We start from the raw sequence: 26453 nt of genomic DNA on the forward strand, positions 1-26453 counted from the left end.
GTACAAATAGGGCCCTTGAAGTGTTAGTCATTCCAGTCCCGTTCTTAATGAGTAACCATTGACATTTCAGTAAACATCATTGTGTTAGATACTAAATGTGCTTTCTCTGTTATTATCAGATGGAGACAAGTTATCATGTTTAAAAGAAATTACTGAAGGTCAAATGAAGAAATGATACAAGAGAAATATGTATTGCCCACTCCTCCTCCACATATGCTTTTGTTTGTAGATAACTAAAGGACGTTAAATCTTTCTAGTGTTCTTAAAAAACAAACAAAAGCTGTGAGCAAGTGTTTGAGATCTTTTATTTTATCGTAACAGTTGCTGTCAATGTGCAGGGTATTTACAGGATGAGCTAATACCTGAGGATAATGCCCAAGAATATAGCCAGAGATGTCTGGCACCTTCATTAGAGCTTAAAAATGTTAAACCATTTCTGCATAACTAATGTGGCATTAATATGTTACAGCCACAAAGTGATAGTGTATGAAGTATAAGCAATTCTAGCACAATTTGATGGTTGACTTCACACCAGACCATGAGAAGCAGCAGTAAATAAAACCCATGACTCTTCATATTTTAGTAATGTTTTTACCTTATTGATTAGAAATGCAGTGTAAATAAGAGTCACGCAGTTTAAGTTAGCAGATCTTTTTCTTTGCTCATCACCTTGCTGATCAATGGCTCGAATTAGAAATAATAAAATATATCTCTGACATCTCTTTTGAGATAGATTGGTTAAATAGTGTGTGTTCAGCTTTTTTGTTTTGCTTTGCCTTTTTAACAGTGGAGATTACCACATACCTAACGGGTCAGTGTAGAGCTGTAGATCAAATCACAAATGCAGTGTAAATGCATCAAAACATTCTGCTAGCATAAGCACCATATCAGTTAAAAATATTGCGTAAAATAATATTAAAGATCTGGCTTGTACTTCTAAGTAAAGCTATTGAGAGCCACATCTTTTGTATGGAAGTGCATGGCTGTTGTACCAGGGTACCTTTAGTAGTTGTCTTTCTTTCCAAATAAAACCGGAGTGTTTTTTTTTGTTGTTTTGTTTGTGAATTGTATTCTACGTCTGTGCTTTTCTACATGTGAAAATGAATATGATACCTTACTGGAGGAATTTAAAATCAAAGCTGAATGGTTAGGACACATACCTCTAAATGTTACCCCAAACTGGCTACGTCCTCAAAAGGAAAAACCCCACCAGGTAGCACTCCTCTATTGCATGTTATAATACAGTATGAAAAATCTACTGTGGCCCTTTCTCTTAAGAATTTGATTATTTTTTTTAAAAAAGAGGGAAATAACAGGTGAAGGAGTTAAAATCATGGAATATAATCAAAGGGAAAGTGCTTTTAGAGAATAGTGTTACTGTTGGGTGTCTGTCCACAGAGACCACTACCTATTTCTTCTAATGTGGTAGTGTGGTGCTAGAGAAAAGCTGAGGGTTCAAGACTTCAGGTTGTGCATCGTTTAGGGAAGATCCAGGGAGAAAAGTAAGGAGAGACATCAATCTGAAGGGAAGTAAACCAGCTGTATTTGTGGAGCTGTGCAAAACTGAATATGCTCAAGTGATTTGGAGATGCTACAGGAGGAAAAGGAGGTGAGGTGGAGCGGGAGGATGTAGCTGCGTGACTGCAGCAGTAGAAAAGGCATGGGGGGTTTGGTGTGGTGTTCCAGATAGGCTGCAGCAGGCAGATACGTGCTGCCTGCTTCCTGATGTCACCTGACAGAAAATTGGCAGGTTTGTACAATTCCAAATTTGCCTTGACTGATGTAATCAAACACTGAACTACTTGTTTAAATATTTGTAGTGACTTGTACATGTTCTTCCACTGCCACTGAGCTTGCGTTAGATTATAGCGAGGTCCTCTACAATTAACTCTTTTTACGTTTTCTGTTTATGTGAAATCTCACGGGAAGATTCATGGCAGCAGGGTCAGCAAAAAACCTGAACTTGGCAGCTTTTCTGGAACTAACATTGGATCATGATATCCATTGATAAATCAATTGTGAATCCCCCCAGGCTGAAGTTGTGCTTGTCTTTGTCATCTTCATTAGATGGTTTCACTTTGTCTTGGATTTTCCACTTGCATTTGGTGTCCCTAATTCTTGTAGTTTTTAAACAACTTTGTTCTGAGAAATGCCAGGAAACTGGAGGACAAAGGGGAAAGTGGAGGGTTTGGGCAGTTTTCTTGTTTTGTTCACTGGGACATCATCAGTGTATGTGTACATGTGTGCTCATAAGTATTTTGTAAAGAAACTTGTAATAACTTCAGATCTGAGAGGTAGTTAGGAAAGTATTTCCAGTTTTCCACCAGAAAGTGAAGCAGTCTCCTTGGGCTGAAAAGAAGGGGCACTGCTGGCTCACCTGTGTGCTCTGTGGTTCAGTTTGTCTTCTGTAGAACAAGGCTTGAGATTTTGAGTCTCTTTCTTGTCTTCTGTTAGAGTGAAAACTGCAAAGCTATGTTGGACACCATATCTATCCTAACCTTGACCTCTGAGGTTAAGGTGAATTCTAGGGGGAAATTATGTCCTGGTGTTTTTTTTTCAATGAAATTCGTGGAGCAGTTCACGGTTTATGTGAAGAGCATAAGAGAGCTGAAGGAGGACAGCAAATCTGTTAGCAGCTTTCTGCAATATTATTTGAAAGTGAGTGCATGACTAAATGATGGTAGGCCTCAGAAAAAAAATGTATTAATGGGAATCTCATGAGTGATAAAGTTTGAAGTAAATTAGAAGTGGAAATGAGGGATTTTTCAAATAGAGCCACACTCCAGTAAATCTGTTTATCTACTATAAACTGATACCCAGAAACAAGTTAAATACTAATTTCCTACACTGAGGATGAATGAGATCAATTGAAGGCTATCATGCCCAGAATTTGCAGGCAGCTCATTGTAATTAAGAAATGAACCTACAAGTTGTTCTCATTTTTTTCTGATGCCTTGCCTGGGGGTCACAAATGTGTTCTTGATGCCTGCTGTCTACAGGCACTAAAAGACTTAAATAGCACTGTGCCTATTAACAGAAGTTGTTTGCATTTGTGTGAAATTCCCCTCCAAAGCTGATTTAGTGTTCCAGCACAAAAGGGCTGTGGGATTACAAAACTGTTAATAGATGAGAAGACAACTATATGTATCATGAAGGTGATTATGACCACAGGAAACTTGTATCAAAATTGCTTTAGGACATAATTGTATAGTATGAAAACTTTTAAAAGGTTATTTCCTTAAACTGTTAGTAAAAGTTCTGCTATGGTTTCAGCTCCTAGGGACAAAAACTTAAGTACGGTATGTGCTTTGTGTGCAGAATAAAACAGGAGCTCTTCTGATTGTTACCCTGGGAGTTGAGCATCCTGTTACATTTGAGTAAAAATGCATGGTTCATTACAGAGAGAAAAACAGAACTGTCTCTACCATAGTGATTCAAACAGAGCTCCCTGTAAGTACTACTTATTAAGAGCTATGACCATTTAAAAGAATTACGGTTTTAGCTCTTATAAACGTTTTGATGATTTTCCTAATGCTGGATAAGTATAATAAAAAAGAAGGGCAGAAAAGGACACAGTTTCAGATTATGTTTCTGGGGAAGCATGCAGCTACAGTTGGGCAGCAGATGAGCTGTATGGGCCTAAGGGATGATGATAACAGAATTAGTAGAAATAAAGATTTGTTGTTTCCTGCTTGCTGAAATAACTCATCTGTTTGGGGGAATATGTAGATGATACTCCCTGAAGTGCAATTCATTGTGTCCAGTTTCTGAAATTCCCAGATTATATCCAAATTCACTTTTACCCTTCTGGTAAACATAGTTAATGGGGAAATAAAATAGCACCGTTTTATCTGCCTCTTGGTCTTAGAAGTCTGTGATAGATATTCCACTTGCCCCTGAAGGCACATTGCCCTCTCTCCAATCTGCAGGACTAATCTTCCATTTTGGGTATGTGTTTCTTCTCTCCTGTTCTTCCCTCTTTTCACGTGCCTACCAGTACTGTTTGGGAAGATAAGTACTTGTAAGTATAGTGAGGATAGCTAGCAGTGGCAGGGTAAATAGGTCTGAATAAAGAGTCAGTGGGCAGATATTTCTAGCAGAACAGGAGCAGATTCTGAGATTGCTGGATTGTAAAGCACCATCAAGTGCCTGTTGCATGTTAGTATATAGGCAGCTGGCGCTGCTTAGGTTTTTATCCTTCTGGATTTTCAAAGCAGTAAAGCTTAGTTAAAGCTATGCTCAGTCCATGGTTTTTTTTATATTACATGGGATCTTTGTTTATAAAGAGAGCAAAAGAAACATAAATGCTCTGTAGGAGTTTGAAGTTCTTGGGGCAACTTGTCAGCCTTGCAAGGATATTGCAGGTGGAGGGGAATTATTTTTAGAACTGGAGATCTGCATTGTCAAGTAGGCATTCAGTCCTACATTTTTCTAGTTATGACTAAAAGACTAAAGAGAGCTCTTTTAAGTCTTTCTTCTGACATTACCTGAACAGCTTAGATGAAGTTCTTTGCTACAGGCTAGTTTAACAGTTTTACATGAGTAAGGGGATAATATGAGGGTCAGATGTAGGGTTTTCCGTACCAGATCAAAAAGAAAAATAGATGATTTCAGCTTCTGGACTGCAGTTATCCCAACAGCCATGACAAAAGCTCGCAAACAAGAAACGTTTTGACTTAGATACTTTTGAATTGGTGATAGAAATGGTGGCAGGCCCAGGAGAGCTCAGTTTAGTGTACAAGTCCTGTTGTTAATATACCTCTGACCTGAACAAACAGATTTATAGAGTACAAATACATATATTTGGAGAATGTACCTCTAAATAAATGAGCATTTAATTAAATGACAAATCTAAGGATTGATATCATCAGTGAAGGAATATAATTCTCATAGAGATGAGTGCTTTTTTAATGAATGGTATTCAAGATGACAATTGTCAATTTGAATTCTGGATACTGTAGACTTGCTGGAATTTTATCTCACTGAAAAATTAATTAAATCAGTTCATTCCTCCTTTGCATTCAGATAGACAAAAGACTTTCAAAGGATGTCAGATAAAAATCCATTCCATAGTAAATGGTTCTAAGCTGTTTGAATGAAAGGAACTTGGCAACAAGTGGCTCTGAATGTGTTTAAAAAAAACCAAAAAAGACATGGGGTTTGGTTGCTGCAAAACAATTTTACCTTTTCTTCAAGTTGCCTATAGGACTGAGGCCATAATTTATAATGATAAAGTGACTGGGATTTAAAGCTCCTTTTCTGAATGAATTTTGAATGTAAGTCTTATCTGCATAGTGCTTGAGGCTATGGACTTTCAGCCTGTTATTCTTAAGTATAAGAATGTTGATATACTTCTCAGGTTTGGATAAGAGGAAAAAATACTTCTCAGGTTTGGAGAAGAGTTAAAAATAAGTATCTGTAGCCTTCAGCCACAGAATAGCAACTGTATCTGGTGGGCATGCTAAGCAAATAGCCATTAATTTTGCAGGCCTGAGTACCACATTGGTTTACTGTGCAGTGAGCAGCTTGTTGCAACTCACAGGTCTTGCATCTGTGTAAATAAAAAATAAAGAAAGAAGACCTTGAATTAACTGTCAATAGAAATATGCAAGAGAACTTCTTTACTTCTTTGTGTTTCTAGGGCCACTGACACAGGTCCTACTATTTTTCTTCAGCACCTAATATTTTGCACACTGTGGAGAAAATACTTTTATGCCAAAACTTAAACTTTTGTTACTTAGTATCTACTTCTTCAGCAGAGGGAGTATCCAGCAGGAAGTGCTGGTTACATACCTGTGCCATCATCAGAATTTTCTGTTGTGTCCTGAGGTATTGTTTTGACTGCTTATACAATTATTCATGTAGTTAATTTCAAAGGATGAATCGTTAATTCCTTTGTTTTATGTCTTGTTGGGATTTGCAGTTCTGACATTTGTCCAGCTACTTCTGCATTGCATTTACAATAAGTATTCCATTATTTGAAATGTCTCTTCTGGCACTACTATTTGCAAATCTTGTAGATGGGATTCCTTTTTCATTGCTGCTTGTTAGAGAGCTGGGTTGCTTTATTAACAGTAATAGTCTGTCTTTCCATCTGTGACAACTTTTCTTTGATAAGCTCAATGTTCTTTATGAATGCTAAAGAGTCGTTGCAGTGCTCAGAATTTGAATTGGATGCCAGTCATAGTGTTATGGGCAAATTACTTATGGAAGGGTCAAGACATCAAGAGGTTAATGGGAATTAGGCACCTGTGGACCTTAAAAATAAACTTTGTAAATGCCTTGTTTTAGAATTTCAGAGAAGCCTGGGGAAGGCTTCAACTATAACTCAGATCTGAGCTTCCTGTTAACAGAAAGGTTTCCCAGTGGAAGATCAGGGAGGTCTGTAAAACTTTTCTTGTTTGTTTTTTTTTCTCATATGTAAAGAAGCATTTCAGTATTAAAGCATATCTATAGGCACTGAATATACTGCTATTAAGTAGTGAAAGTTAGTGATTGTAAAGTGAAACTGTGTGTATTTTGATATACTTAATGTGAGTAGTATAGCCAGCATTGGTACTGAATTGAGTGCAGTATTACCGTGAAATGATTGATATGTTGCTTTTATAACAACATAACAGCTGAAGTGATTTTTCAGCGTCATTTGGAAATGGATACTTTATTTTCAGTTGTCATAATATTCCACTTTAAGATAAATGTACCACCCAACAGTGATAAATGTAATTTGTACTCTCTTTTTATGTATTGCTTGTGCTTTAAGATCCATCATAAGAATAAACTTTTCCTTGCTTTATACTTTGCCTTTAAATTTGGGCAAACTTTTGTGTGGAACTATACTGTCTGTTGGTTACTAGGTGTTTTACCTCTGTGAGTATATCTGAATAATTATTAGTCAATGTATGAAATTAATTATTTGGTATATCTACAGCAGATGAGATAATTCATACCCATTCCAGGTGAATTGTCTGTTTTCATGTTCATGGTGGAAACATAATCTTGAATAATTATTGCTTCCTCTTTATGTAATAGTTTTGCCAAGTTTCTGAAGTGAAATTTGAGAAACAAGAAGTGAGAGGTCTTTAGTACTCAAACTTGGGAAGAGTTAGGAATATAGCTAGGCCTGCAATAAACTTACACAGTCCCAGTTGATCTTTTATGGTGTTTCAAACGAAGCGTAAAGTGCTAAAATAAATACTTCTCCCCCCCCCCTTCTTTGGCGCATTGTGTTTTATTCCTAGATTTTAATGAAAATACTGGTATTAAACACGAGCGTATTGCGGTCTTACTTGGTTGTGCCTTGGTGGTGCTGGGGAGGGAAGAGCTCATGCGTGAATGTGCTTCACCAGTGTCACAAAGTTGATGGTTTCCTTTGGGGCTGAAGGCACTTGGGACCTTGCTGGGCTCTTGTCTTCCCTGCACTGTATGGAACTGAGGAACAGAGGAGGCTCAGCGTGGAGAGGAGTGCGGCATGAACTTTTTAGATTGTTTCTCTCAAGGGTGGGCTGTGTGGAGGATCAGTCAGCAAATAAGATTTGCAGACTGACAGGACCAGGGAGCTCCAGTGCTATGGAGTTGTCAGCAGCTAGCTGGTAAAGGTTCAAGTGTTAGTGGAAAACTTCACAGAATTTGACATTTTGTGGTGTTACACCTCATTTCCTAACAGGACATAGCTTAGTTCCGTTCCTCAGAGACTGGCAGTATTCTAGATTAAAGATGATAAAAAAATTCATAGGAGGGGAGATCAAATCTCTGTCTGAAGCCTTTCAGCTATGCTGAAGCTTTATACCCTTTTCTGATCGTTTGCTCGGTCCTATAGCTCCCTCAATTTCGTGTATTTGGTTGAAGAGCTTCAGTGAAACTACCAAATGCTTTTGGAATGCATGAGCTCCCAGCTGCAGAGTGGGAATGCACAGCTGCTGAGCAGATGATGTGCCAGTTCTGTTACGCTCGTCTTTGTTCCTGTTGGACTGGGGGACAGGGCAGGATGCCCTTCTACTCTGGCGTTTCTTACTTAACTCAGAAAATACCAGCCTGGGCATCAGCAGTGTCAGACTTCAGCTGGTTTGGTTTATCCTGAATTTTCTGGGAAGTCATTACACTGCATGCATGTAGCCAGTTGCATTTTGTAAATTTCACAGGATTGCTTTTGAAAGGTAATCTTTATTAAATACATTTAAAAATATATTTTTAAAAATACAAAACAAAAGCCAGGAAATGCATTTTAAAGAAACACATCTGTCCATCAGAGCATTCACTTATTTACATATACATAGGTATCTTATCTAAGGATATTTCATATTTGGCAAGAATTTCACAGTGCTGAATGTGTATGTATGTCAGCATATATACTTACGTGTTACGTTAGACTTTCTGCTGGGATATGATGAAAGAAAGATGGTGACAGAAACAAATTCATGATTCTACTGAATAATTTTTTTTGAAAAACATGTATTCTCTGGCCAGCTGCTTTTGGAGTTGGTAAGATAAAAATGTCAGAAACTTTCTCTTGCCCCATGTTTTCAGGTAGCCCTTCCCACATGTTTGAATTAGACCGATTTATCTCTGGAGTATTTGAAAGACTCAAGCTGAACATGCCATCTTCCATGGGCACTGCTGAAACAGCTAGGTGGCAATGTTCTTCTTGTTTCTTATCATTGCACTAGTCCATGATTAAGATGTTTATTAATAAAGAGTAGTACCTTGTAGATTTCATACAGAGAATGAAGTTAATTAAAGTAGTTTTTCAGAAATAGCAAGCTCATTGAGATTTGAGAAGGAATATGCCTCTAAAACTACATCTCCTTGTCGCATGTATGCTAACTAAGAAACTAAGCTAAGAAAAAGCTAAGACTGACATCATCATAATTTTCCATTCTTTTAAGTAGGTTTTTCATATCTGGAGGTCAATTTATTTATTGGTATATTTTGATATTTATTTTTTTTTAATGTACTAAAAATAAGACCTGAAAGATATTCTGGTAAAAATGTGCTCATTTCTTCCATGTTAGTTTTTTGATTGACTCATAGCTGTGAACTTTCAAATCTCATGCCAGTTGGGAGAGGCCTAATAAAAGAATCTGCAGTTCTTCCTGACTTACCTTTCAGTGTCATTCATGACTGGATTTGTCTGATTTAAGTCTGGTCTAAAACAGGAAATGAGAAGTAGAAATGCATCTCTCTCAGTTCCATTTTAAAGGATTGAAAAACGTTGCAGTCTTCCTACAGGTGATGCTGTGCTGTCTTTATGTAGCTTTACCACATAGCCTAGAAGATAGATCACTGTTAGTATGCAATGTGGAAGAACAAATCATTATTGTTTGTTACATGTGGTTTTTGCTCATCTTAACTTTGACAGCTTTATGCGTGAGTGCTGTTCTTTAATGTATTTAGAAGGCATTACCATTTTAAGTTTTGGTAAACCCAAGAGCTGCTGAAGGCAGTGTACAGCAGTAATTTTTCTGTATTCTTGTAGACATCTCATTTTACCAAATCTGCTCTGTAAAGAGGGGGCGTGATCTAAATCTTTGTTGGCTTTGAAGGAATGTGGTGTATAAGGCTTTTATATGTATTTACTACAGTTTAAGATAATTAGGACAATATTTTTCATTCATGTTTCAGACTGTGGTTTCTGGTGAAAAACATTTCCTGGAACCATGTTCTAAACAAACTTCTGTAGGTGCATTATTTGTCTTTAGGAAAAGAACACTAATGTTAATCTTTTTGTGGCGATCATAAGAGTTTGTTTGAAATCTTCTCAGTTGTCTTCATACTTCAGTGATTATACAGAAAGAGAATTGTTCAAAGCAAAATTGTTTTTCAGTATTCTTGGATTAAAGAACCTTTTTGATTAAAAAAAAAAGTCGGCATGTTTTGTATCGTTGTGCATCAATTACTTAATGGTTTGATTATTAAAAAGAAGTGAGGCTTGTGTCTGGTAGTTAAAATTGTTTAGATTTCCAGTTTCTAAGCTTTTGAGGAGAAGAGAAATAAAGCTAGATATTCAAGTATTGTTTGAACTACGGTGAGAAAACTTTGTGCAGTGTCAGGACATGAAAACTAATCTTTATTCTTGGAAAAGCTACCAACAGGCAGGACTGCTGGAGCTCTGCAGGTAGCTGCTGCTGCCGCCTGCATCTTACCTGCTCTTGGCAAGGGGAGGAATGGGCATCACAGTTGTTACAATGATTCCAGGCATTGTTTCCTGATGGTGTTTCATTCTGTGCTACAGCATTTTGTTTGTTAGAAATTTTGAGGTACAAAGCCAGCTTTTCTGAGCTGCTCAGAATACATGTGGATGACTCCTAATGCAACAGATCATTATTATTGTGTCTCTGTAATAACAGCAGATGTTTACTAATTATGTGTATTTCTTTTTTCATCATATTAAGGCACCTGAATCTATGTGGATTTCCATATATCAAAATTTGGCATACATTAAATTTTGGAAGCAAACATTATGCTATGAAGGTATCTTGTGGAATAATAGAGTTAATAGCTGAGAAGGAAATGTTTTATTCTAGTTCTTAGAATTAGGCAGAAAGTTCCATGTTGTACAGCCATGTTTGTTGCCTTACTGTGCCTTTCAAACCAATGGTAAAATTGCAGTGCCACTCTAAGTACATTTTAGTATGGTTATATTCAGTACATGAAGAAAAAATACTCTTTGAAAATTATTATATTACTTGAAGATTTAGGTTTTACTTTGATATTCTTGAAAACTTTTGGTAAGAGTATTCTCCCTAGCTGAGAAATCCAAAGGAGAGGAAAATAAATGCCTCTTTTCCTTTTCTTCTTCCACATATTTGGTGGAACAGTCAATCCTATTAAGAAGGAATAGAGATCTGGTTAGCTTATTCTGCTTTTCAGACTGACAGTCAAAGAACAGAGTATCATGAGGGTTTAAATTACTCAGAAACAAGCTGGAGTGCAAAGCATTTTCTCCAAAATTTGATCTATTATTCCAGTAGGCAAAGAAGTCTGTAATTAAACACCATCTAATGACTCTCTAAAGAAAAAGCATATTTTATAATAAAGGTAAATTTTATGTGAGGCCATTAGGTACATGCATTAATAGTGAATGAGAAGATGCCCTAAGTCCACCTTGTTTCTACCATTTTGTTAGTAAGAATGGGAGGAAGGCTGTGTAGAAGTGATGACGTTTACATTTTTATGTTGTAACACTGACCTGGAAGCATGAAGAGGTTTTTAGCAAGAGCCCCAAGGCAAGGTTTTTGATAGAGGACCTACTAAATCAAACCTAAAAATGAAGCACAAGTGAACTTGTACTCCTGTGACCATAGGGAGAGATTCTGTACATTCTGTTGTATCAGCAGCATTGCTAAAAATACTAGTGCAGGGAAAGGTAATTTCTCAGTCGCTTTCTATAAAAGCAGGAAAAGCTGGGAGCAAATATGCCATCATTATATCATGTCAGAGTAATAGCACTTCCAAAAATGTTTGAGTGTCTCATGTTATCATATCATCCAGTTCATAAACAATGAATGGGCAGAAGATAATTGTATGGTAGAAGGAGGCTTGGATGTACTCTCCTTGTTGTTTGTGGTTTTTATAGCGAGACTCTATATAAAATATTAAGCACATAAAATGAGGAAATGTGAAGAAGTTAGTTGAAATCGGGTTTTTGCTTTCTTTGTAAAGGTTTGCACTGAGTCTTAAAGCTTAAAAGCTCAAGCCACTGAACTCCAGTGTCCAAATAACTTCAGTTAAATTATAGAAAGTGAAATGTAAAGTTACATCAGTGAGTTTCCTATGGTTATATATTACTGTAGAAAAAACACACTGTATTTGGTTCTTTTCATTTTTGTTCTGTAAATTTTGGGGGAGGAGAGCTGGGGGGGAGAAAGGAGAGATATTTAGATAAATTTATGCTAAATCAGCTTTACTGCTGGTACTGGTCTGCAATGCTTGCTACCAGATAATTTTGAAAATGCTTCAACTGTATTAAACAGCTAATTATTTTTAAAATGTTGATTTTGATACCTTGTGCACGTCAGTACACCGTGGTGGGTTGTCATTCTGTGCAATACTGTGCATACACAGAAGTGTTAGAGGGGAGAATGTTAAGATGACAGTGTGGTTTTTCAGTTTGTGGGGCAGGGTGTTGTGTTTGGTTTTTTAACTGATATTGGACAAGTACTGGGAAGTTCTAGTACTTACTTTTACATCTCTTCTCCAATGTAGTTACTGCATTGCAACATTCTTTGAACCTTACAGTTGGATAACTGTGTAAGCATTAGGTTTGGCAATGTATTTGGTTGTATATTCTTAGCCATGGCTCAGAGCATTATGTCTGTCTTCTTCAAATGCATATTTTATCTAATTGTTTTTAGTAATTTTTGGATGTAAATGACCTTGGTGTTTTTTGGTTTTGGAAACTGTTATTTCCAGAGAGCTTGTAAGATAGTTCTCTGTTTATTTTAGCGAGATAAGACATTTGGTTTATTAATGTGTAATTGTTGTTATACATCTCTAGCTGTCTGAATGTTTTCACTTGATATGTTTGAGTGCTTATGAAAATGAAGAGCTCATAGGATTAACAAGAGCTTGGCATAGTGTGTACAGGCCATCCTTACAAGCTCTTGATTCTCTTCTGTGCATGGTCTTCTGCCCAAGCCAACTCTCCCCGTTCCAATTGTAAGCTTCTCTTTGAGCATATACTGCTAATCGTCCTGAACTGAGCCAAATTAAATGGTGTATTTTTAATGAGGAAAAGAGTTTGGATTTCTATCCATATGCTTCAATTGATGTCAAATCCTACTTTAAACAGATGCTGACCTCTCTATTATTACCAAGACATAAGGGCTAATTATGCTCAAACAAATTTCTAGTTTCAGCAATCTATAAGGAACTGTTTATGTTTCCAAGGGTATGTGCATTTTGTTAGATCGGTATAACATACCTGTTGCATTTGCCTTAAGATTTGTCGGGCTCAAAATTCCAATACCTTGAATGCATGCTCTTGAGAAGAAGATAGAGCCAAATGTCCTTAGAAGATTTGCAGCTCATTCATCTTTCCCATGTTGTATTTCTGCTGGAGATTAATCATCAGAAAGATAATTATGCTTTCTGCTTAGAAAGTGTATGTGGTCTTTTTTTCTAGAAGCTTATCTTCTGAGCCAGCCATTCCCTATGCACCAGTTACAAATGGTTCAATCTGGCATTAGTAACTGGGAGAGCTGGTAGCACTAGCTGTTATCCACAGAAGGCTTTGGAGCTATGCAGATGGCCATATCCTCTTTCCTCTCCTCCTTTGAGTTAAAATGTGTAAATGTAAATCGTGCATGGTTAGGATTATTCTTTAGAATGCCTATAAGTAGCTCTTATGTATAAATCGGTTAAGAGCTTGAGGCATTTATGTGGAAAGGGTGTACGTAAAAAATTCCAGAGTGTGTTCTCTCTGTCATTTTTTTTTTTTTTTTTTTATTAACTAAAATTAGTCTGGAAAACCGTGTTGGACCTCTACAAAATATATCATAAACCAAATGCAAAAGGCTAAATAGGTGATCATGAATGATTTGGGATGGGAGAGCATGTGACCTGTAATGAATAGTATTTTATTTCATATAAATTTCTGGTTTAAGCTTTGTTTTAAAGACCAGGTCTGCTTTCTGAAAGTGCACATATGGCTAAGTCAGAGTTCACAGATAAAGATAGTACAACATCAGGGTTTTAGCTGGCAATGTTGATAGTAACAGTAATATGGATAAAGCCTGTCATACAGATCCTGTAACACTCCATAATCTGAGAAAACATAGAAATGAAACTTGTAGAACTGAATTAGGGATGTGTGGGTATTAAAATACTCTATTCCCTCCCATTTAAACGCAGGCCATCTGTTGTTTCCAGATGTACGGCTTCCTGCAGCAGCATACTGGGAATGCCATTACAGCAGCAACAAATATCTCTGTATTTTTTTTTCCGTGGTTCTATAGTGTCATTCCTGTAAGCTTCAAACCACCTACCATTGGTATTGTCTCTTCCAATGACAGTGCACTATGGCAAGGGATGTAAAGTTACTCCGTGAGTAGCTGGTAATATGGGTGGCAGGAATACGTTAAGTTGTAGCGTATATATTTTGCAGGTTCTAGTGATCTGTTTCAAACTATGTATAGTATACCACCTTAATCTGCTGCTGTCTGTGAAGCAATGGGCTGTCACCTCCCTCAAGACCACTGCTTGCCTCATTAATATCGCTGGAACAAATTATCACTTCACAGCCCAGAAATCTTCTGTAGCAGTTGTGGTGATTGATGTAACAAGGCTAAAAAATAATGATGAAATGCATGTTCCAGAAGACAGATTCAAATGGCAGGATCTTCAAAGGCGATTAAATGTGACACAGGAGTCTTACTGGAATAATGTCTTTCTAAGCAAATGGCAAGATAACTATGAAATTCTGTTGTTATTATATTTAAACTAGTTTTGTATGCAGTAATTATCTCTGAAAACCAAGCATACAGACATAAAATTAAAAAATAAGTTTTAGTATGTTTAAATATATAGACAGAAGTCAATTGAAATTAGAAATACTGTCACTGAATATATTTAGTTTTTCTCTGAATTAGAAACTTAGACTATATGTATGTAAGAATTTTTATTTAAATAAATAATGTCAGTGCTTTTGAGCATCTGTTTTATAGCAACCTGTCTAGAGCTGCAAGTAGTCTAATCCACAGCTGAATTGTTATCAAATAATTAGGTAATTTTATTGGCTTAAAATAATCTACTGGCTTCTGAATCAAAATAGAGTTATAAGTAGTACACATTGTGTAACAAAGCGTTCTGTTATTCCTCCAGAAGAGGAATAAGAACTTAAATGCACTGGTGCGAGTAACTTTATGCATGTATATTGACAGGTTAGTCTCTAATCATAACTGTAAGATGGAGCCTGTAGTTTTGTTTCCTGTGATTTCACAGGTTTCAGGGAGTTGCTCATGCAAGAACTGCAGGACTGAGCCCTTTTCCTTCTTGTTATTAGGGTGATTTTTTTCGTACAAAAACTAAAATTTCCCAACTCTTCTACAGTGTGCCAGAATACCTTTAATATTAGAGTTGTTTTCAGTAGACAGCTCAGTTTAAGGCAGGCCGGACAATATTATTCCACTGGGATCACTTATTGCAGTACTTGGGCTTTTCTTGAAAATCAAGTACTTGTAACAATGCAGTGAAATCCAAGGTGCCTGTGAGACTGTAGTGTGTATGTCTTGCATTTATGCATGTCTGATGGGATAGCTTTTGTATCTAGGACATCTCCTTCTGAGACCTTCTGGGAAGGAAATAACTACATATGAAGAGCTTGGTAATATATTATGCAAATATATTTTTTTAATAGTCAAACATATAATTCTGAGTAACCGGTTTAATCAAGGTTTTAAAAATATCTTTTGTGTGTCCATTTTTCTAAAACTATCAGAAAACTGTCACTCTCAGTAGCCGTGCTGAAAGTGTATTAATACTTTTAATTGTGTTACACTGTGCTTTTCAGAATAACAAGATGCATGCCAGAAAAAATTTGAGGGGGAGGTAAGTGCATTCTCTTGACCTATTTCTAATTAAAATTCAGATTAGAAATTTTATATTCTTATGCTGACCATTTTAGCCTTTTCTTACAAAACCAATGGAGAATTCTATGTTGTGGTTTCCACATATAGATCAGCTTCTCCCCCAGCACCAGTGGACACACACGTATAATTGAATTTCAGCTCCCAGAGGCTGGACATTCTTTCTTTTAAATTCTAATAGAACAGACACTTATGAATGCATGGAAATGTTAAGAAAAAAAAAAAAAGAGTAATAGAGATGTTGATGACTTCTCTGTGACTTAGTTTGGAGAAAGTAGAATGCACTCAGAAGCAACAGTGTACTGAAAAATGAAATTATCTGAAAGTTCTCAAGTTAAATGGTTTGAAAGCATCTCAAGGTATGAGATACTGAACATGGGATGCAATGAACTCTAGAGGAGGAAAATGGACACAGTTGCGGTGAAACTTAAAACAGCAATTTACAAAATAGTTTGAAAACATTATTATAAAAGCATTAATAACCGAATAGCCATGACCTATTCAGAAACGCTAATGTGAACAGGCTTGATGTTCATTTTGTGCCAGGAGTTCTGGCAAATGACCTGTTTGTTTTGCACTTGGATTCTGATAAACACTTTCATGTGATGCCAACAATTAGAGTTTTCCTTTTGTGGTATTAGCGTAAGTGATAAAAAAGTACTCCACAACCTTTTTGACCACTTGGAATGCAGTAAAATCTGAAATTGCTACAAAGAATCAGCTGCTATATTTTAGTAGCGCTGGTTCAGGATATCCCATTGAAGAAGGATATGTCTGTGTGGGTCTTTGCAGCATCAGGGTAAGAGGGCACATTTTAAAATCAGTTAAAAGGTTTCTGCTGACTTTGGTGGCCTTTCGGTCATGATGCCATAGAAATGGGAGAAAATAAGAGGTGTTTCTGTGTAGAGTCTTCTAGTGTATAATCACCAAAAGGAAATAGCTACTGTGGTCTTCATTTAAACTCTTCAGTTTTAGAAAGGCTGTCCCCTTCTGTTGGGAAGGAATTGAAAGTGGAAGGAACAATTGAAGATACTGGACTGAAAACTTAAGAGTGTGTAATGTGTTTTTCTTAAGGTGGAGAATGTTTGACAATAATTCTGACAGAAGGGAGTGATTGAGCCAGTCTTACCATGATGGTTTCAGATTTGGTGTCCAGGGTTTGGTGCCTTTGCTTATGTTCCTTGTGCTCAACAAAAATTTACTAAACAAGGGAAATAGAAATAAATAATTTTCTTGAAGTTGTAACTCTCCAGAAAATTGCAAGGGTGAAATTTCCATTTATCCATGGCTGGTTTACTGCTCAATTAACAATAATATTAATACTTAAGCATCTGACTAAATTTAGGTTGTTGTAGTATGGAGAATTTTGGACTTTTTGATTTTGGAAGAACTTAAGCCATCTGTTGCCTTGAAGCAGAGAGATTTATTAATCGAGTACAACAGTAAGAAGGTATTTATCTGGGGAGGCTATTAATTAACAAACTTGGATAAGGTTCAGCATCTTCTTTCTTTAAAAGTCTAGTCACTTCTGACAAATTGGTTGGACAATTAGGTATTTTTAGGTCAGTATTGAGTGAGATGTTCTTTATTTTCACTGCAGTCCTACCCTAGAAAAGAGTAACATGGATAAAAAATATATGTGGTTTGTTTTTTGTTTTGTTTTTTTTTTTTAGTTTATTTTAAAATAATGACAGGCTTTTTGGTTTGTTTTTTTTTTTCAGAAATTAAAAGTGAAAAGAAATTTCATCTACTTTCATGTGGTTATCTGAGAAAATTCAGCTAAAGCAATGAAGTAATCTCATAAATTGTCACTTCCTTTCCACTGCCTTAATCAGAAGTTTGTCTTGTCTTTCAGTGTTTAGGCCACAAAAAAAAAAAAAAAAAAAGAAAAAGAACAAGCAGGAGATCTCTTAACATGCAGGCAGATACCGCTCCTCAGATTTTAGGTAGTAATATTATTGGCCTTCACTTATTTTATTTCTCCTTGGGTATAAATAACTTATAAAGGTTAAAATATATAGTTGTCAGTGCTGTGTGAAATTCCTGCTGAATTCTTCTGCTGAGAGGGCCAGCGGAGTCCATGTTCTGTAGTGTCCTGCGTCAACGGGAAGCTGACTGGAATGGGAGCTTTTATATCCTGTCACTTGTTGATTTTCCATGTTAGTGCTTATGTGCGCAGTAGGATGTCTGTGGCATATAGTAAATACCAACAAAAATATTCTTGAGTTTGTTTATCTGAAGTCTAATAATAACATTTTATCAGAAGAAGGGGATTGTGGGTAGAAGCCTCATTGTGAGGACTTCAGTGACTTCTTGTGATTTATGGGTTTGTTAAAGATGACTCTTGGTGACAGAACTGTTGTTTGTTAGGAGTCCTGTGGCAGTAGTTGGGGAGGTGGGACCTGCTGAATTTTTTCTGTTTTGCTTAGGAAATAATGCCAAAGAAAAGGTCAGAACAAAAGCCATTTATCCTCTGAAATCCATTGCATGCTTTTAACATTTCATACCATGTTCAGTTCCTGAAATCCTTTCCTCTGTGGGCTTCAGGACTCAGCCCTTTCCTGCATCACCTGCTTGTCTCTAATCCTTTCTTTATCTTCACTCCTCTGTTTTCACATTCGACCTTAAATTTCTGTCATCGATATCTTGGCCACTTCTTTTCGTACAACATTTCTTTGGGCAGTCTTGACAGTAAGAGTTCAGTCATTGTGCTTTTGGGTTGTAGGGGTTTGTGTTTTTTTTGTTTGGGGGGGGTTGTTTGTTAGTTTTGGTTTGGGGATTTTTTTGTTTCATTTTGTTTTGGTTTTTGTTTGGTTGGTTTGTTGTTTGTTTTTTTTTTGTTGTTGTTGTTTTTTTAAATATTCTGTTGCATTCTGCCTGAAGGAATCTGACAGGGTTTTATACCTCAGGCTCCGTGCTGCAGCAGGCCCATTCTGTGACTTCTGATTGACCCAAAATGCCAAAGTGAGTGTGCTTTATGTATAAATGTAGCTAACATTCTCAAATAAAATCATTCTTATAGAAGAGTTAAATCTCTTATTCTTGTTCTGTTGTTCTTGACTGCTGTGGCCATTGCCTCTACTCTTACCTAAACATATTCCCATTGTAAACACTGAAACCTATTCCATGAAAACTAGTTTTCTGGCTTGGCATTTCAGCATCTCTTCCAACTCACTTTCTCTGCCTCAGCAAATATAAACTGGTTAACTTTTCTCTTGGATCTCTCTGGTCTATATCCTCTTTTCGTAGGCTAGAAGAGGAGACAACTTGTGCCCAAACCAGCCTGTACCAAGTTTCGTCTCCATGTAGTAAAGTGTTTAGAAAATTACCTCTGACCCGTTTCTTCAGCAAAAAGATTTTCCATAAATGTCTGCCAAGTTAGTTCACCATCCTCAAATGCCTGTGTACAACTCTGCATTCATGATATCTATGGAACGTTTAATAACCCAGTCATTTCAGATTATGTTCTGAGACTATTCTTTAACCAGTATTGTCTCATTATTTGTTCCCTTTACTTTTCCCATTGGCTTGCTATATTCATCTGTTGTCTCCTTTCTCATTCATGATTTGTAAACTGTGTCAGTCAAGTTGCTTCTATTTTGTGCCTGCTAGAATAGGAGTCTGCAAAATCTTTTGGAGTAAGTGATGGCTCTAAGGTAAAGTTAATGCAGTTTGGAGCACTGTTAAGCTATGTATAAATGGTGTTTCAACTGAACAGGTGGAGAAGCTGTTCCTTCTACTCCTTTATCTCAGGATTTATGGTTGATATGTTCTTTGGAATTTAGGGACAAGTCAGAGCATAAAACTCTTCTCTGAGTGGCACAGCCTCAAAACTTGTTTCTACATTTTACGTGGCAGCAAAACTGAAGTGAAGCATTGGTCTCCTCAGCAACATTTATTTAGTGAATTTGAATCAGGCTTAACTGTTCAGATATTACACACAAATTTACTCCATTTAAAAACATGAAAAATTGTGTTGTAATAACATACACAATTAATAGTGGCCAAGTGCCGAGTATTAGCCATTACACTGGGGTGCAGTCCAAGTAACTGCTTTAACACCTGATCTCTCTTGCCCTTCCCTTAGTGTCTTAGCATATGTGCCTGTTAACATTGAGAGTTATGTTTTATCCTTTTGATTAATGCCTCTTACTAGATTAAATTGTAATTGAAATTTGCCATGTAATAAGTAATAGAAGAGTTTCCTTCAATAATTTTGCAGAGTAAACTGTAAGAAACTTGGTACTTGACAGACTGAAAACAAAGCATTCTGCCTACCAAAGATCTTAGATCAGCAATCCCTTTGTGAATTTGTGAACTCACTGATGCAGGCTGCCGTCTTTGCTGGGTGATACAGTTCTAAGTAGACCATCAGACTTGCAGTAAAGTTGGAAACCATAAAAAGGGAAAGTCACACTATAGTCTCCCTGAAATTCAGGTACACCAGCCTAGCATGAGGACTGTTTAGGAGGCTTGGATTCTTTGCTCAGTACTTGTTCCTTTGTCTTGTATATTGTAAGAGAAATTCTTTTCTGTAGAATATTCTGTACTTCTTTTCTGCCCAATCACGTGTCAGTTTGTGATACTTACATAACTCTAGGCCTATGCAGGTGGATTTTGATAACTGCCACTCTTGGTGGAGACTTGATTTTCTCCATGTGTATTCTAAAAGGAGGCGGTTAAAATAAATAAATAAATGAATGAGAGAGCTTTACAAGCTTTATTATATCTGATTGTCTCATAATGTTAGTGGAAAAGATTGAGCTATAGAAATATTTTTTAAAGGGGGTGGAGGAGTTAGGAAGGAGCAGGAATTTACTTGCTGTGCTTCTAGTACTGAAATTCTGCCCAGGATTGTCAGTAGTATATTCAATGTTGAACAAAACTACAGCTAAAACATTTGAGACAGGTCTTGAAGCCTACAATTCTTTAAATGCTAAGTGTTTTTCTGTTTCTTGTTACCTGCTTTTCAAGCTGATTTTTTTACATATGTGATAAACGGTACTGAAGAGAGTCTGAAAATAGCTTGTTGTTCTCCCGTTCATCTCAAATGGAGAAAGATAAATACATGTGTTTACATTCCTTTTCTCTTCTAGCAGCATTGAGCAATTAGGCACAGCTGATGGCATTGCTGAGCTCTTCATGGAGAGTTTTGAAGAATGCATATTTTTAGTCAGGCTGCTGCCGGAAACAACAGTAAGATCTTACACATCTGTAAGATAACAACGTTACAGTTTGGAAATACTTGTCATTGAATACACAGTAGGTTTTTATCCTTAACTGTGATTTTTTTTTTTTTTTTTTTTATGCTTTTTGATGCTTAAGCCAGATATTTAGCTCTCTTAGTTTTATTTCTATCACTCATTAGGACTGACATTACACAACATGTTTATATCTCAGCTGTCTTCTACCATATGGTACCATGGAGTTTACTACTCAACTTGCCAGATTGATGGTGAGAAATGGAGCAAAGAAGTTCTTTGAATGTATTTCAGTTTGGGAGAGGAGTGTAAGATGGAAAAGGGGACTACTGCTGAAAGTCTTAGAAACACCCCCTTTGCACACATGATCTTCTGACTCCTTCATCAGCCAGTGTGACTTTGTAGAGAAGTGTTCTGTTACAGAATCCCAGCAGGATCATTTTGAGCTTCTAAACAATGCCAGTTATTAAGCATACTGCTTTTAAGGAGTGCAGTGGATTACCATTTTTTTGCATCAAATATTGATCTCTGCTAAAAAACCTTAAAATATTAACAGAAATACAAAGTAAAGGTGTTATTTTCTATGTTTTTTTTACATGTCAATAGTGATTTTTCTCATTGAGGTTGATGCTGATTTCTAGTGTGTTAGTGTATGCTGAAATCTACAAATCTACAAGAATCATACTTTTTGGATCATTTATTATACTAATATTGTTTTATGCTGGAATTCACTAGCCTTTTAATAAGTCAGAGATGCTATGGCAATGTTGGCACAAAGTCCTGCAGTTTAAAGAGAGAAGCTGGGTGTGATGTCTCTCTGCCTGCGACAGGTCCCTCCTGTGGACAGCTGGTCTCCGAGGGATTGTAGGTGAGCAGCAAAGCATGGACCTGCCTGCTCACTTATGTATTGTTTTCCTATTTTCAAGTATTATTTCAGTATTTTCTTAAGCTTAAATCAGTGGTTAATAATTTTATTTAAAATAATTTTTACCAGGAGCCTTTTTTAAGTCTGTGTTGAAATGTAATGAAAATATTACAATAACTCTCACTAAGTAAAAGCTTCTTTTAACATATGCTCTAGGCTTCACTGGAAAAATCAGAAAGTAGTTCAGATGGTATGTGCCTGTAGGATTCACTCTGGATCCACCAGGACCCTTCCCAGAGCAGAATCCCAAAGTCTAGTGTCAGTGCAGTGTTACTGACTATTGAAAAGAATGATCTAATTGCAGTACTGTTTCTTCTGCCTCTGGAGGAGACAAGCCAAGATATTTTAACAGGACTTGTCTGTAAGATTAGTGAGCCCTTTTAAAGATTAAGCTTCTATTTTATGTATTTTGATTTACATTATTAATTTCTTTTGTGTTTCTGTAGCAAAAAAGGTTAATAGTCTGAAAGTGGCACCTGGGGGGAGAGAACAGGCACTTCATCCACCAAATGCATATGAAGTGGGTTGTATTTGTACTTGCATATACACCTACAAATACACACTTATTAGGCAAAGTCTGTTAGGTGCAAGGGTTCTGTAACACGCATGTGATTTTGACCTTTTTTTCTCAGAAAAAAAACAGTGCGTGGTAAACAAATAAAAATATTTTACAGACCTTCTTCCTGTCCCATTAAAAAATGAAAGAAAATCATTCAGATACATTATAAATAATTGGCCTACTAGGAATCGCAGAACAAGAAAAGCTTCATAGAATCATAGAATCTTTTTCCTTTCAAATGAAGGGTTAATAAACAACAGAGGGGCTCTGCAATTACAGGACATGGAAGGGGAAAAAGGGTATTGTTTGACCTCTTTAATTATTGATAGTATTTTCAGCTAGCAGGCTGGTAGGCTGGGATTTTCATAAGCATTTGTTGTTAGCTTAGCAGTGTGAGCAGTGTGAAGTCAATACCAAATGGTTTTGAAAGTCTCCCACACAAGGTCTCACACACTCAAAGTGCTGTTGTGTGGAGGTGGGGAAGAGCCAGTCTTGCAAGGAAGGACAGTGGAAGGGCTGAGTCCAGCCTCCAGTATCTCCATGCATGGTAGCTTGGAGGAGCCAGGCTGCTCTCAGGGCACACAGCGACTAGACAAGAGTCAACAGAGGAGGGAGCACAGAGAAGGCAGGACAAGGAATTCTTCATGATGAGAGTTGGGATGGACCTAGGAACACATTGACAGCTCCTAGTCAGTGAACCCAGGGATCCTAGGAGTGTGTCCAGATTTGTCTGGATAAGGCTGTGGGGAGCCTTGCTCAAATGTTGACGTTAGGCCTGCTTGGAGTAGGAAGTTCAGAGGGCCCTTCCAAACAGCGTTTTTTTACTCTTGAATTATTTAGCTTATTTAGCTTTAATTGATTTTTAATTTTTTCTTTCACACACACATGCCCCACCTATTCCTTTCAAGGCTTGATTTAGGTAGAAAAATTTGTTCTGGGAAAAGTTTGTTGAGTTTTTGATGTCTGTTCTGTAGAAAGTTGTTGGCTTTTTTTATTAGTGACCCGCTTGCTTAATGCCCGAGGTAGGTGTTTTCAGTGATTATAAACTAAGACTCTGTGCTTACATGATTATTTATCTGCAGGATTCTTTCTTACTCCATAAAAACCTCAATGCAGTTAGTAATTTTCTTTAAAAGAAAAAAACCAAACACTAACCATGTCTCTGGTAGCCTTTTGAGTTGGAGCATTTCTTGCAAATATCTAAATCCCCACCAACCTAAAATGTCTAAATCCAGATAGCTAAATCCTCTGTCCTAATCACAGTGCAGATGCAAGGAGCTTGGCAGCTGCTGCTTCATACCAGTGCTCTGCTTGGATTGCTGTGAAGAGACTGGTGCTGTTAGTGAGAGTCTGGCTTTGGCTGAGCAGCACACCCTGCCACAGGGCTGTCCCCATGCTACCGCAGTGCTTGCACTGGGGCTCCATTCGCATATCGCTCACTGCTGTCTGCAGGCCTCTGCACGGGGAGCTAACCTTATCCCACTTTAGAGATTCACTTGATCTAGAAGAAGAATCAGATTAGCACTGCTGACACCCTTCTATGACCCTCCAACGCCTACACTTCAAATTAGAGATACCTTTTAATGCAGGGGTTTGCCCATTTGTTCACTGATAGTTAAGACGAAGTCAGAGTGTCTTGATCCTTGTCTTATACTGATTAAGCAGCAGTGCTGTGAATGAAAGAAGGGCCATCTAAATCCCAGCATTATTGCTTTTTTATCCTTTAGCTCATACCAGATACTTGAGTTAAATTCGGAGCTGTTGAAAGGCCTATTGTCTTTTTCCAGATGGCCTTAACAGAAAATTTTATGCTTACTGAGTGCACTGAATTAGTTATGCTTTTGTAGAGTAGCTAGCGCTGTGTATACCTGAATCAAAACATTGAATTGGAAAGTGCTTCTTTGTTATCTGGGGAAAAGGATCAGAGGTATTTTTCATGGCTTAGGAATGCATGTGTAGTAAGATTGGTGTGAGGATGTAAATGGGAAGCAGCATTTGTTGATAAAGATGTGCCTCACCCTTGCTCTCTTCCCCTCACTGAGACAGAGGACTAAGAAGAACACAGGAATTAGGAATTATTCATCTTCTGACTAATATAATAATGCTATGCAGCCTGACAATGTCAAAATTTGTTTGAAAACTTAGAAAGGGAGTAAATGCAGATAAAAGAAAGAAACAGGCTCACAGACAGCCCTGTTGGTGAAGGCTACGATTATAATTTCAAGGAGTCCTTTGAGAGGTGCATGAATCTTAGTTGGATGTGTCTGAAGTGTCAGAAGAGGGTTGAAGGGAATTTTACAAGGCCAATAGTGTTCATATGTTACTAAGTGGGATGTATTAATAAAAAATTGATCCACAGCCAGGTTTCAGCCTGGCTTACCAGTTCTGTTTCTGCTGTTAAGGGATAATATATCAGTAGTTTACTTATTAAACAGCTGAGTATTTCCAGAGTAATTGAAAAACTAAGATGCATAATTTTGCAACCAGAATTCTGCCAGGTTCTTCCCTTGCCTCCTTTAGATTTAAGCTTACGTTACAATTTTACAGTGGCAAATTAATATGAGATAGGATATTCAAATTTCTCATCATCATGGTATTTCCGGGAAAATGACCTTCCTAAACAATAATACAGTGTTTTATTTTATCTGGTGCTTTGGCCAGTCTGATATGTCTGTGCCTTGCTTATTGCTTGTGCAATGCAGTTTTTCTCCCACTTTCTTGGATGCTTTTTCTATAACCTAGAAGAGCCTGGGTCCTGGAATTTTCGCTTATGTGCTCACAGATAAATTTAGTGGGGATCTATCACAGGCTGATATGATTAACCTCTGGGACTGTGAAAAAGAGAGCAGGAGGCTTCTGTGGTTTGAAGATGCTTGTTTTATTGGAGTGTGCCAGCATTGCTGCTGACCAGGCGCAGTGGGGCTCACCACAATTTCCAACCATATGAGGACAACAGGGAAGTTTATGGAATTTATTTTGAGGGTTTTATTCTTGTATTTACTCCTTGAAAGATTTGGAAGGTTCTTTTATCAGCAGCTAATTGTCAAAACCAATTAATTTTTGAAAGAATATTGGTATGTGTTTAATGAAAGCAATTGATCTACTATTTTCAGGGATGCTTCCTTGTTGTTTGTTTTAATTGAAGATTACTTTGTAGTCTTGTTCAAAGACCACCTACTTCTTATCATAAGGTAAATTGCCAAGCTTACCAGCATCATAGTAAAAATGCATGTAGTTGTTATGAACCATATGCAACAGTACTGAGATGTCTAGTTAACGAGTAAAAGCTCAGTTCAGGTATCATGACTGGATAATTTATAAGTGGTTTTATTTCATTTGAGTAAGAGTATAGTATATGCCAGGTCTTTCAACCTGATTAGGTGAGCTAGTAATTTATTTTATGTAAAAATATTCTATTCTATTTGCAGAATAGAAATCTGCTCAGCACCCGGAACAGTGGTGGAATATGGCCTTTGTTTGGATGGTGGATGAGTTAGTTCTCTGTGGATGCTCTAATCTGAATCCCAAAATAACCATTTTCAGTAAATGGTTTCTGTTAAAGATTAATTTACATCTGGAGAATACAGGCTAGTCCTTAGGCCTCCAGTGAGAAAACAGTTGATGAGAGTACAAGTAGTGTGTTCCACCCAAATGAAAGACTGCACCTGCAGAGAAATACAGTTCTCTGGTAGCAATGCTGCTTTGTTTCTTACCTGACTGTTCTTGTATAGGAATTTTATCAATTACTGGCAAAATAAGACTGATGACAGCAGATGGGAATCATACGGTCCCAGCATGCAGAGTACTTATTTTGGCTGTCCTTTTCCTTCATGCTGTACCCCACTCTGATGACCAAGCAGGTGGTGGCTGAAAGAGCAGAAAAGGGTGTCTTATCCACCAAGTTGCCTGGGATATCCCCAGCAGCCAGCACTACTTTTTCACATGCATTCTGTGACCTGGCTTCTACTGCCTTTCCTTCAAAAATCAATCTCTTTCACTCTAACTGGTTCCTGGTAAGATAATTGCCCTTTAAGGCTGCCTCTGTCAAGCCCCTGTAAAATCTGTTGTATAAATAATCTGCTTTAACTCAGTTAACTATTTACTCATTCTTTCAGATATTACACACTTAGTCAGAGTGGGCTGTTCTGTTGTTTGGGTCACTGGGAAGCTGGAGGTTTGTAAACAGG

General features: G+C 37.2%; 1 protein-coding gene across 9 annotated transcripts in view; it reads left to right on the plus strand.

Moving 5' to 3' along the window:
• TENM1 (teneurin transmembrane protein 1) overlaps nucleotides 1-26453 on the plus strand; it is an 845211-nt gene that overhangs the window by 536964 nt on the left and 281794 nt on the right. The gene's annotated exons all lie outside the window — the stretch shown is intronic.

The sequence above is a fragment of the Pezoporus occidentalis genome, unplaced genomic scaffold, assembly GCF_034315485.1.
Source record: "Pezoporus occidentalis ecotype Australia unplaced genomic scaffold, CSIRO_AGI_Poc_V1 ctg123, whole genome shotgun sequence".
NCBI classification, from domain to species: Eukaryota; Metazoa; Chordata; class Aves; order Psittaciformes; family Psittacidae; genus Pezoporus; species Pezoporus occidentalis.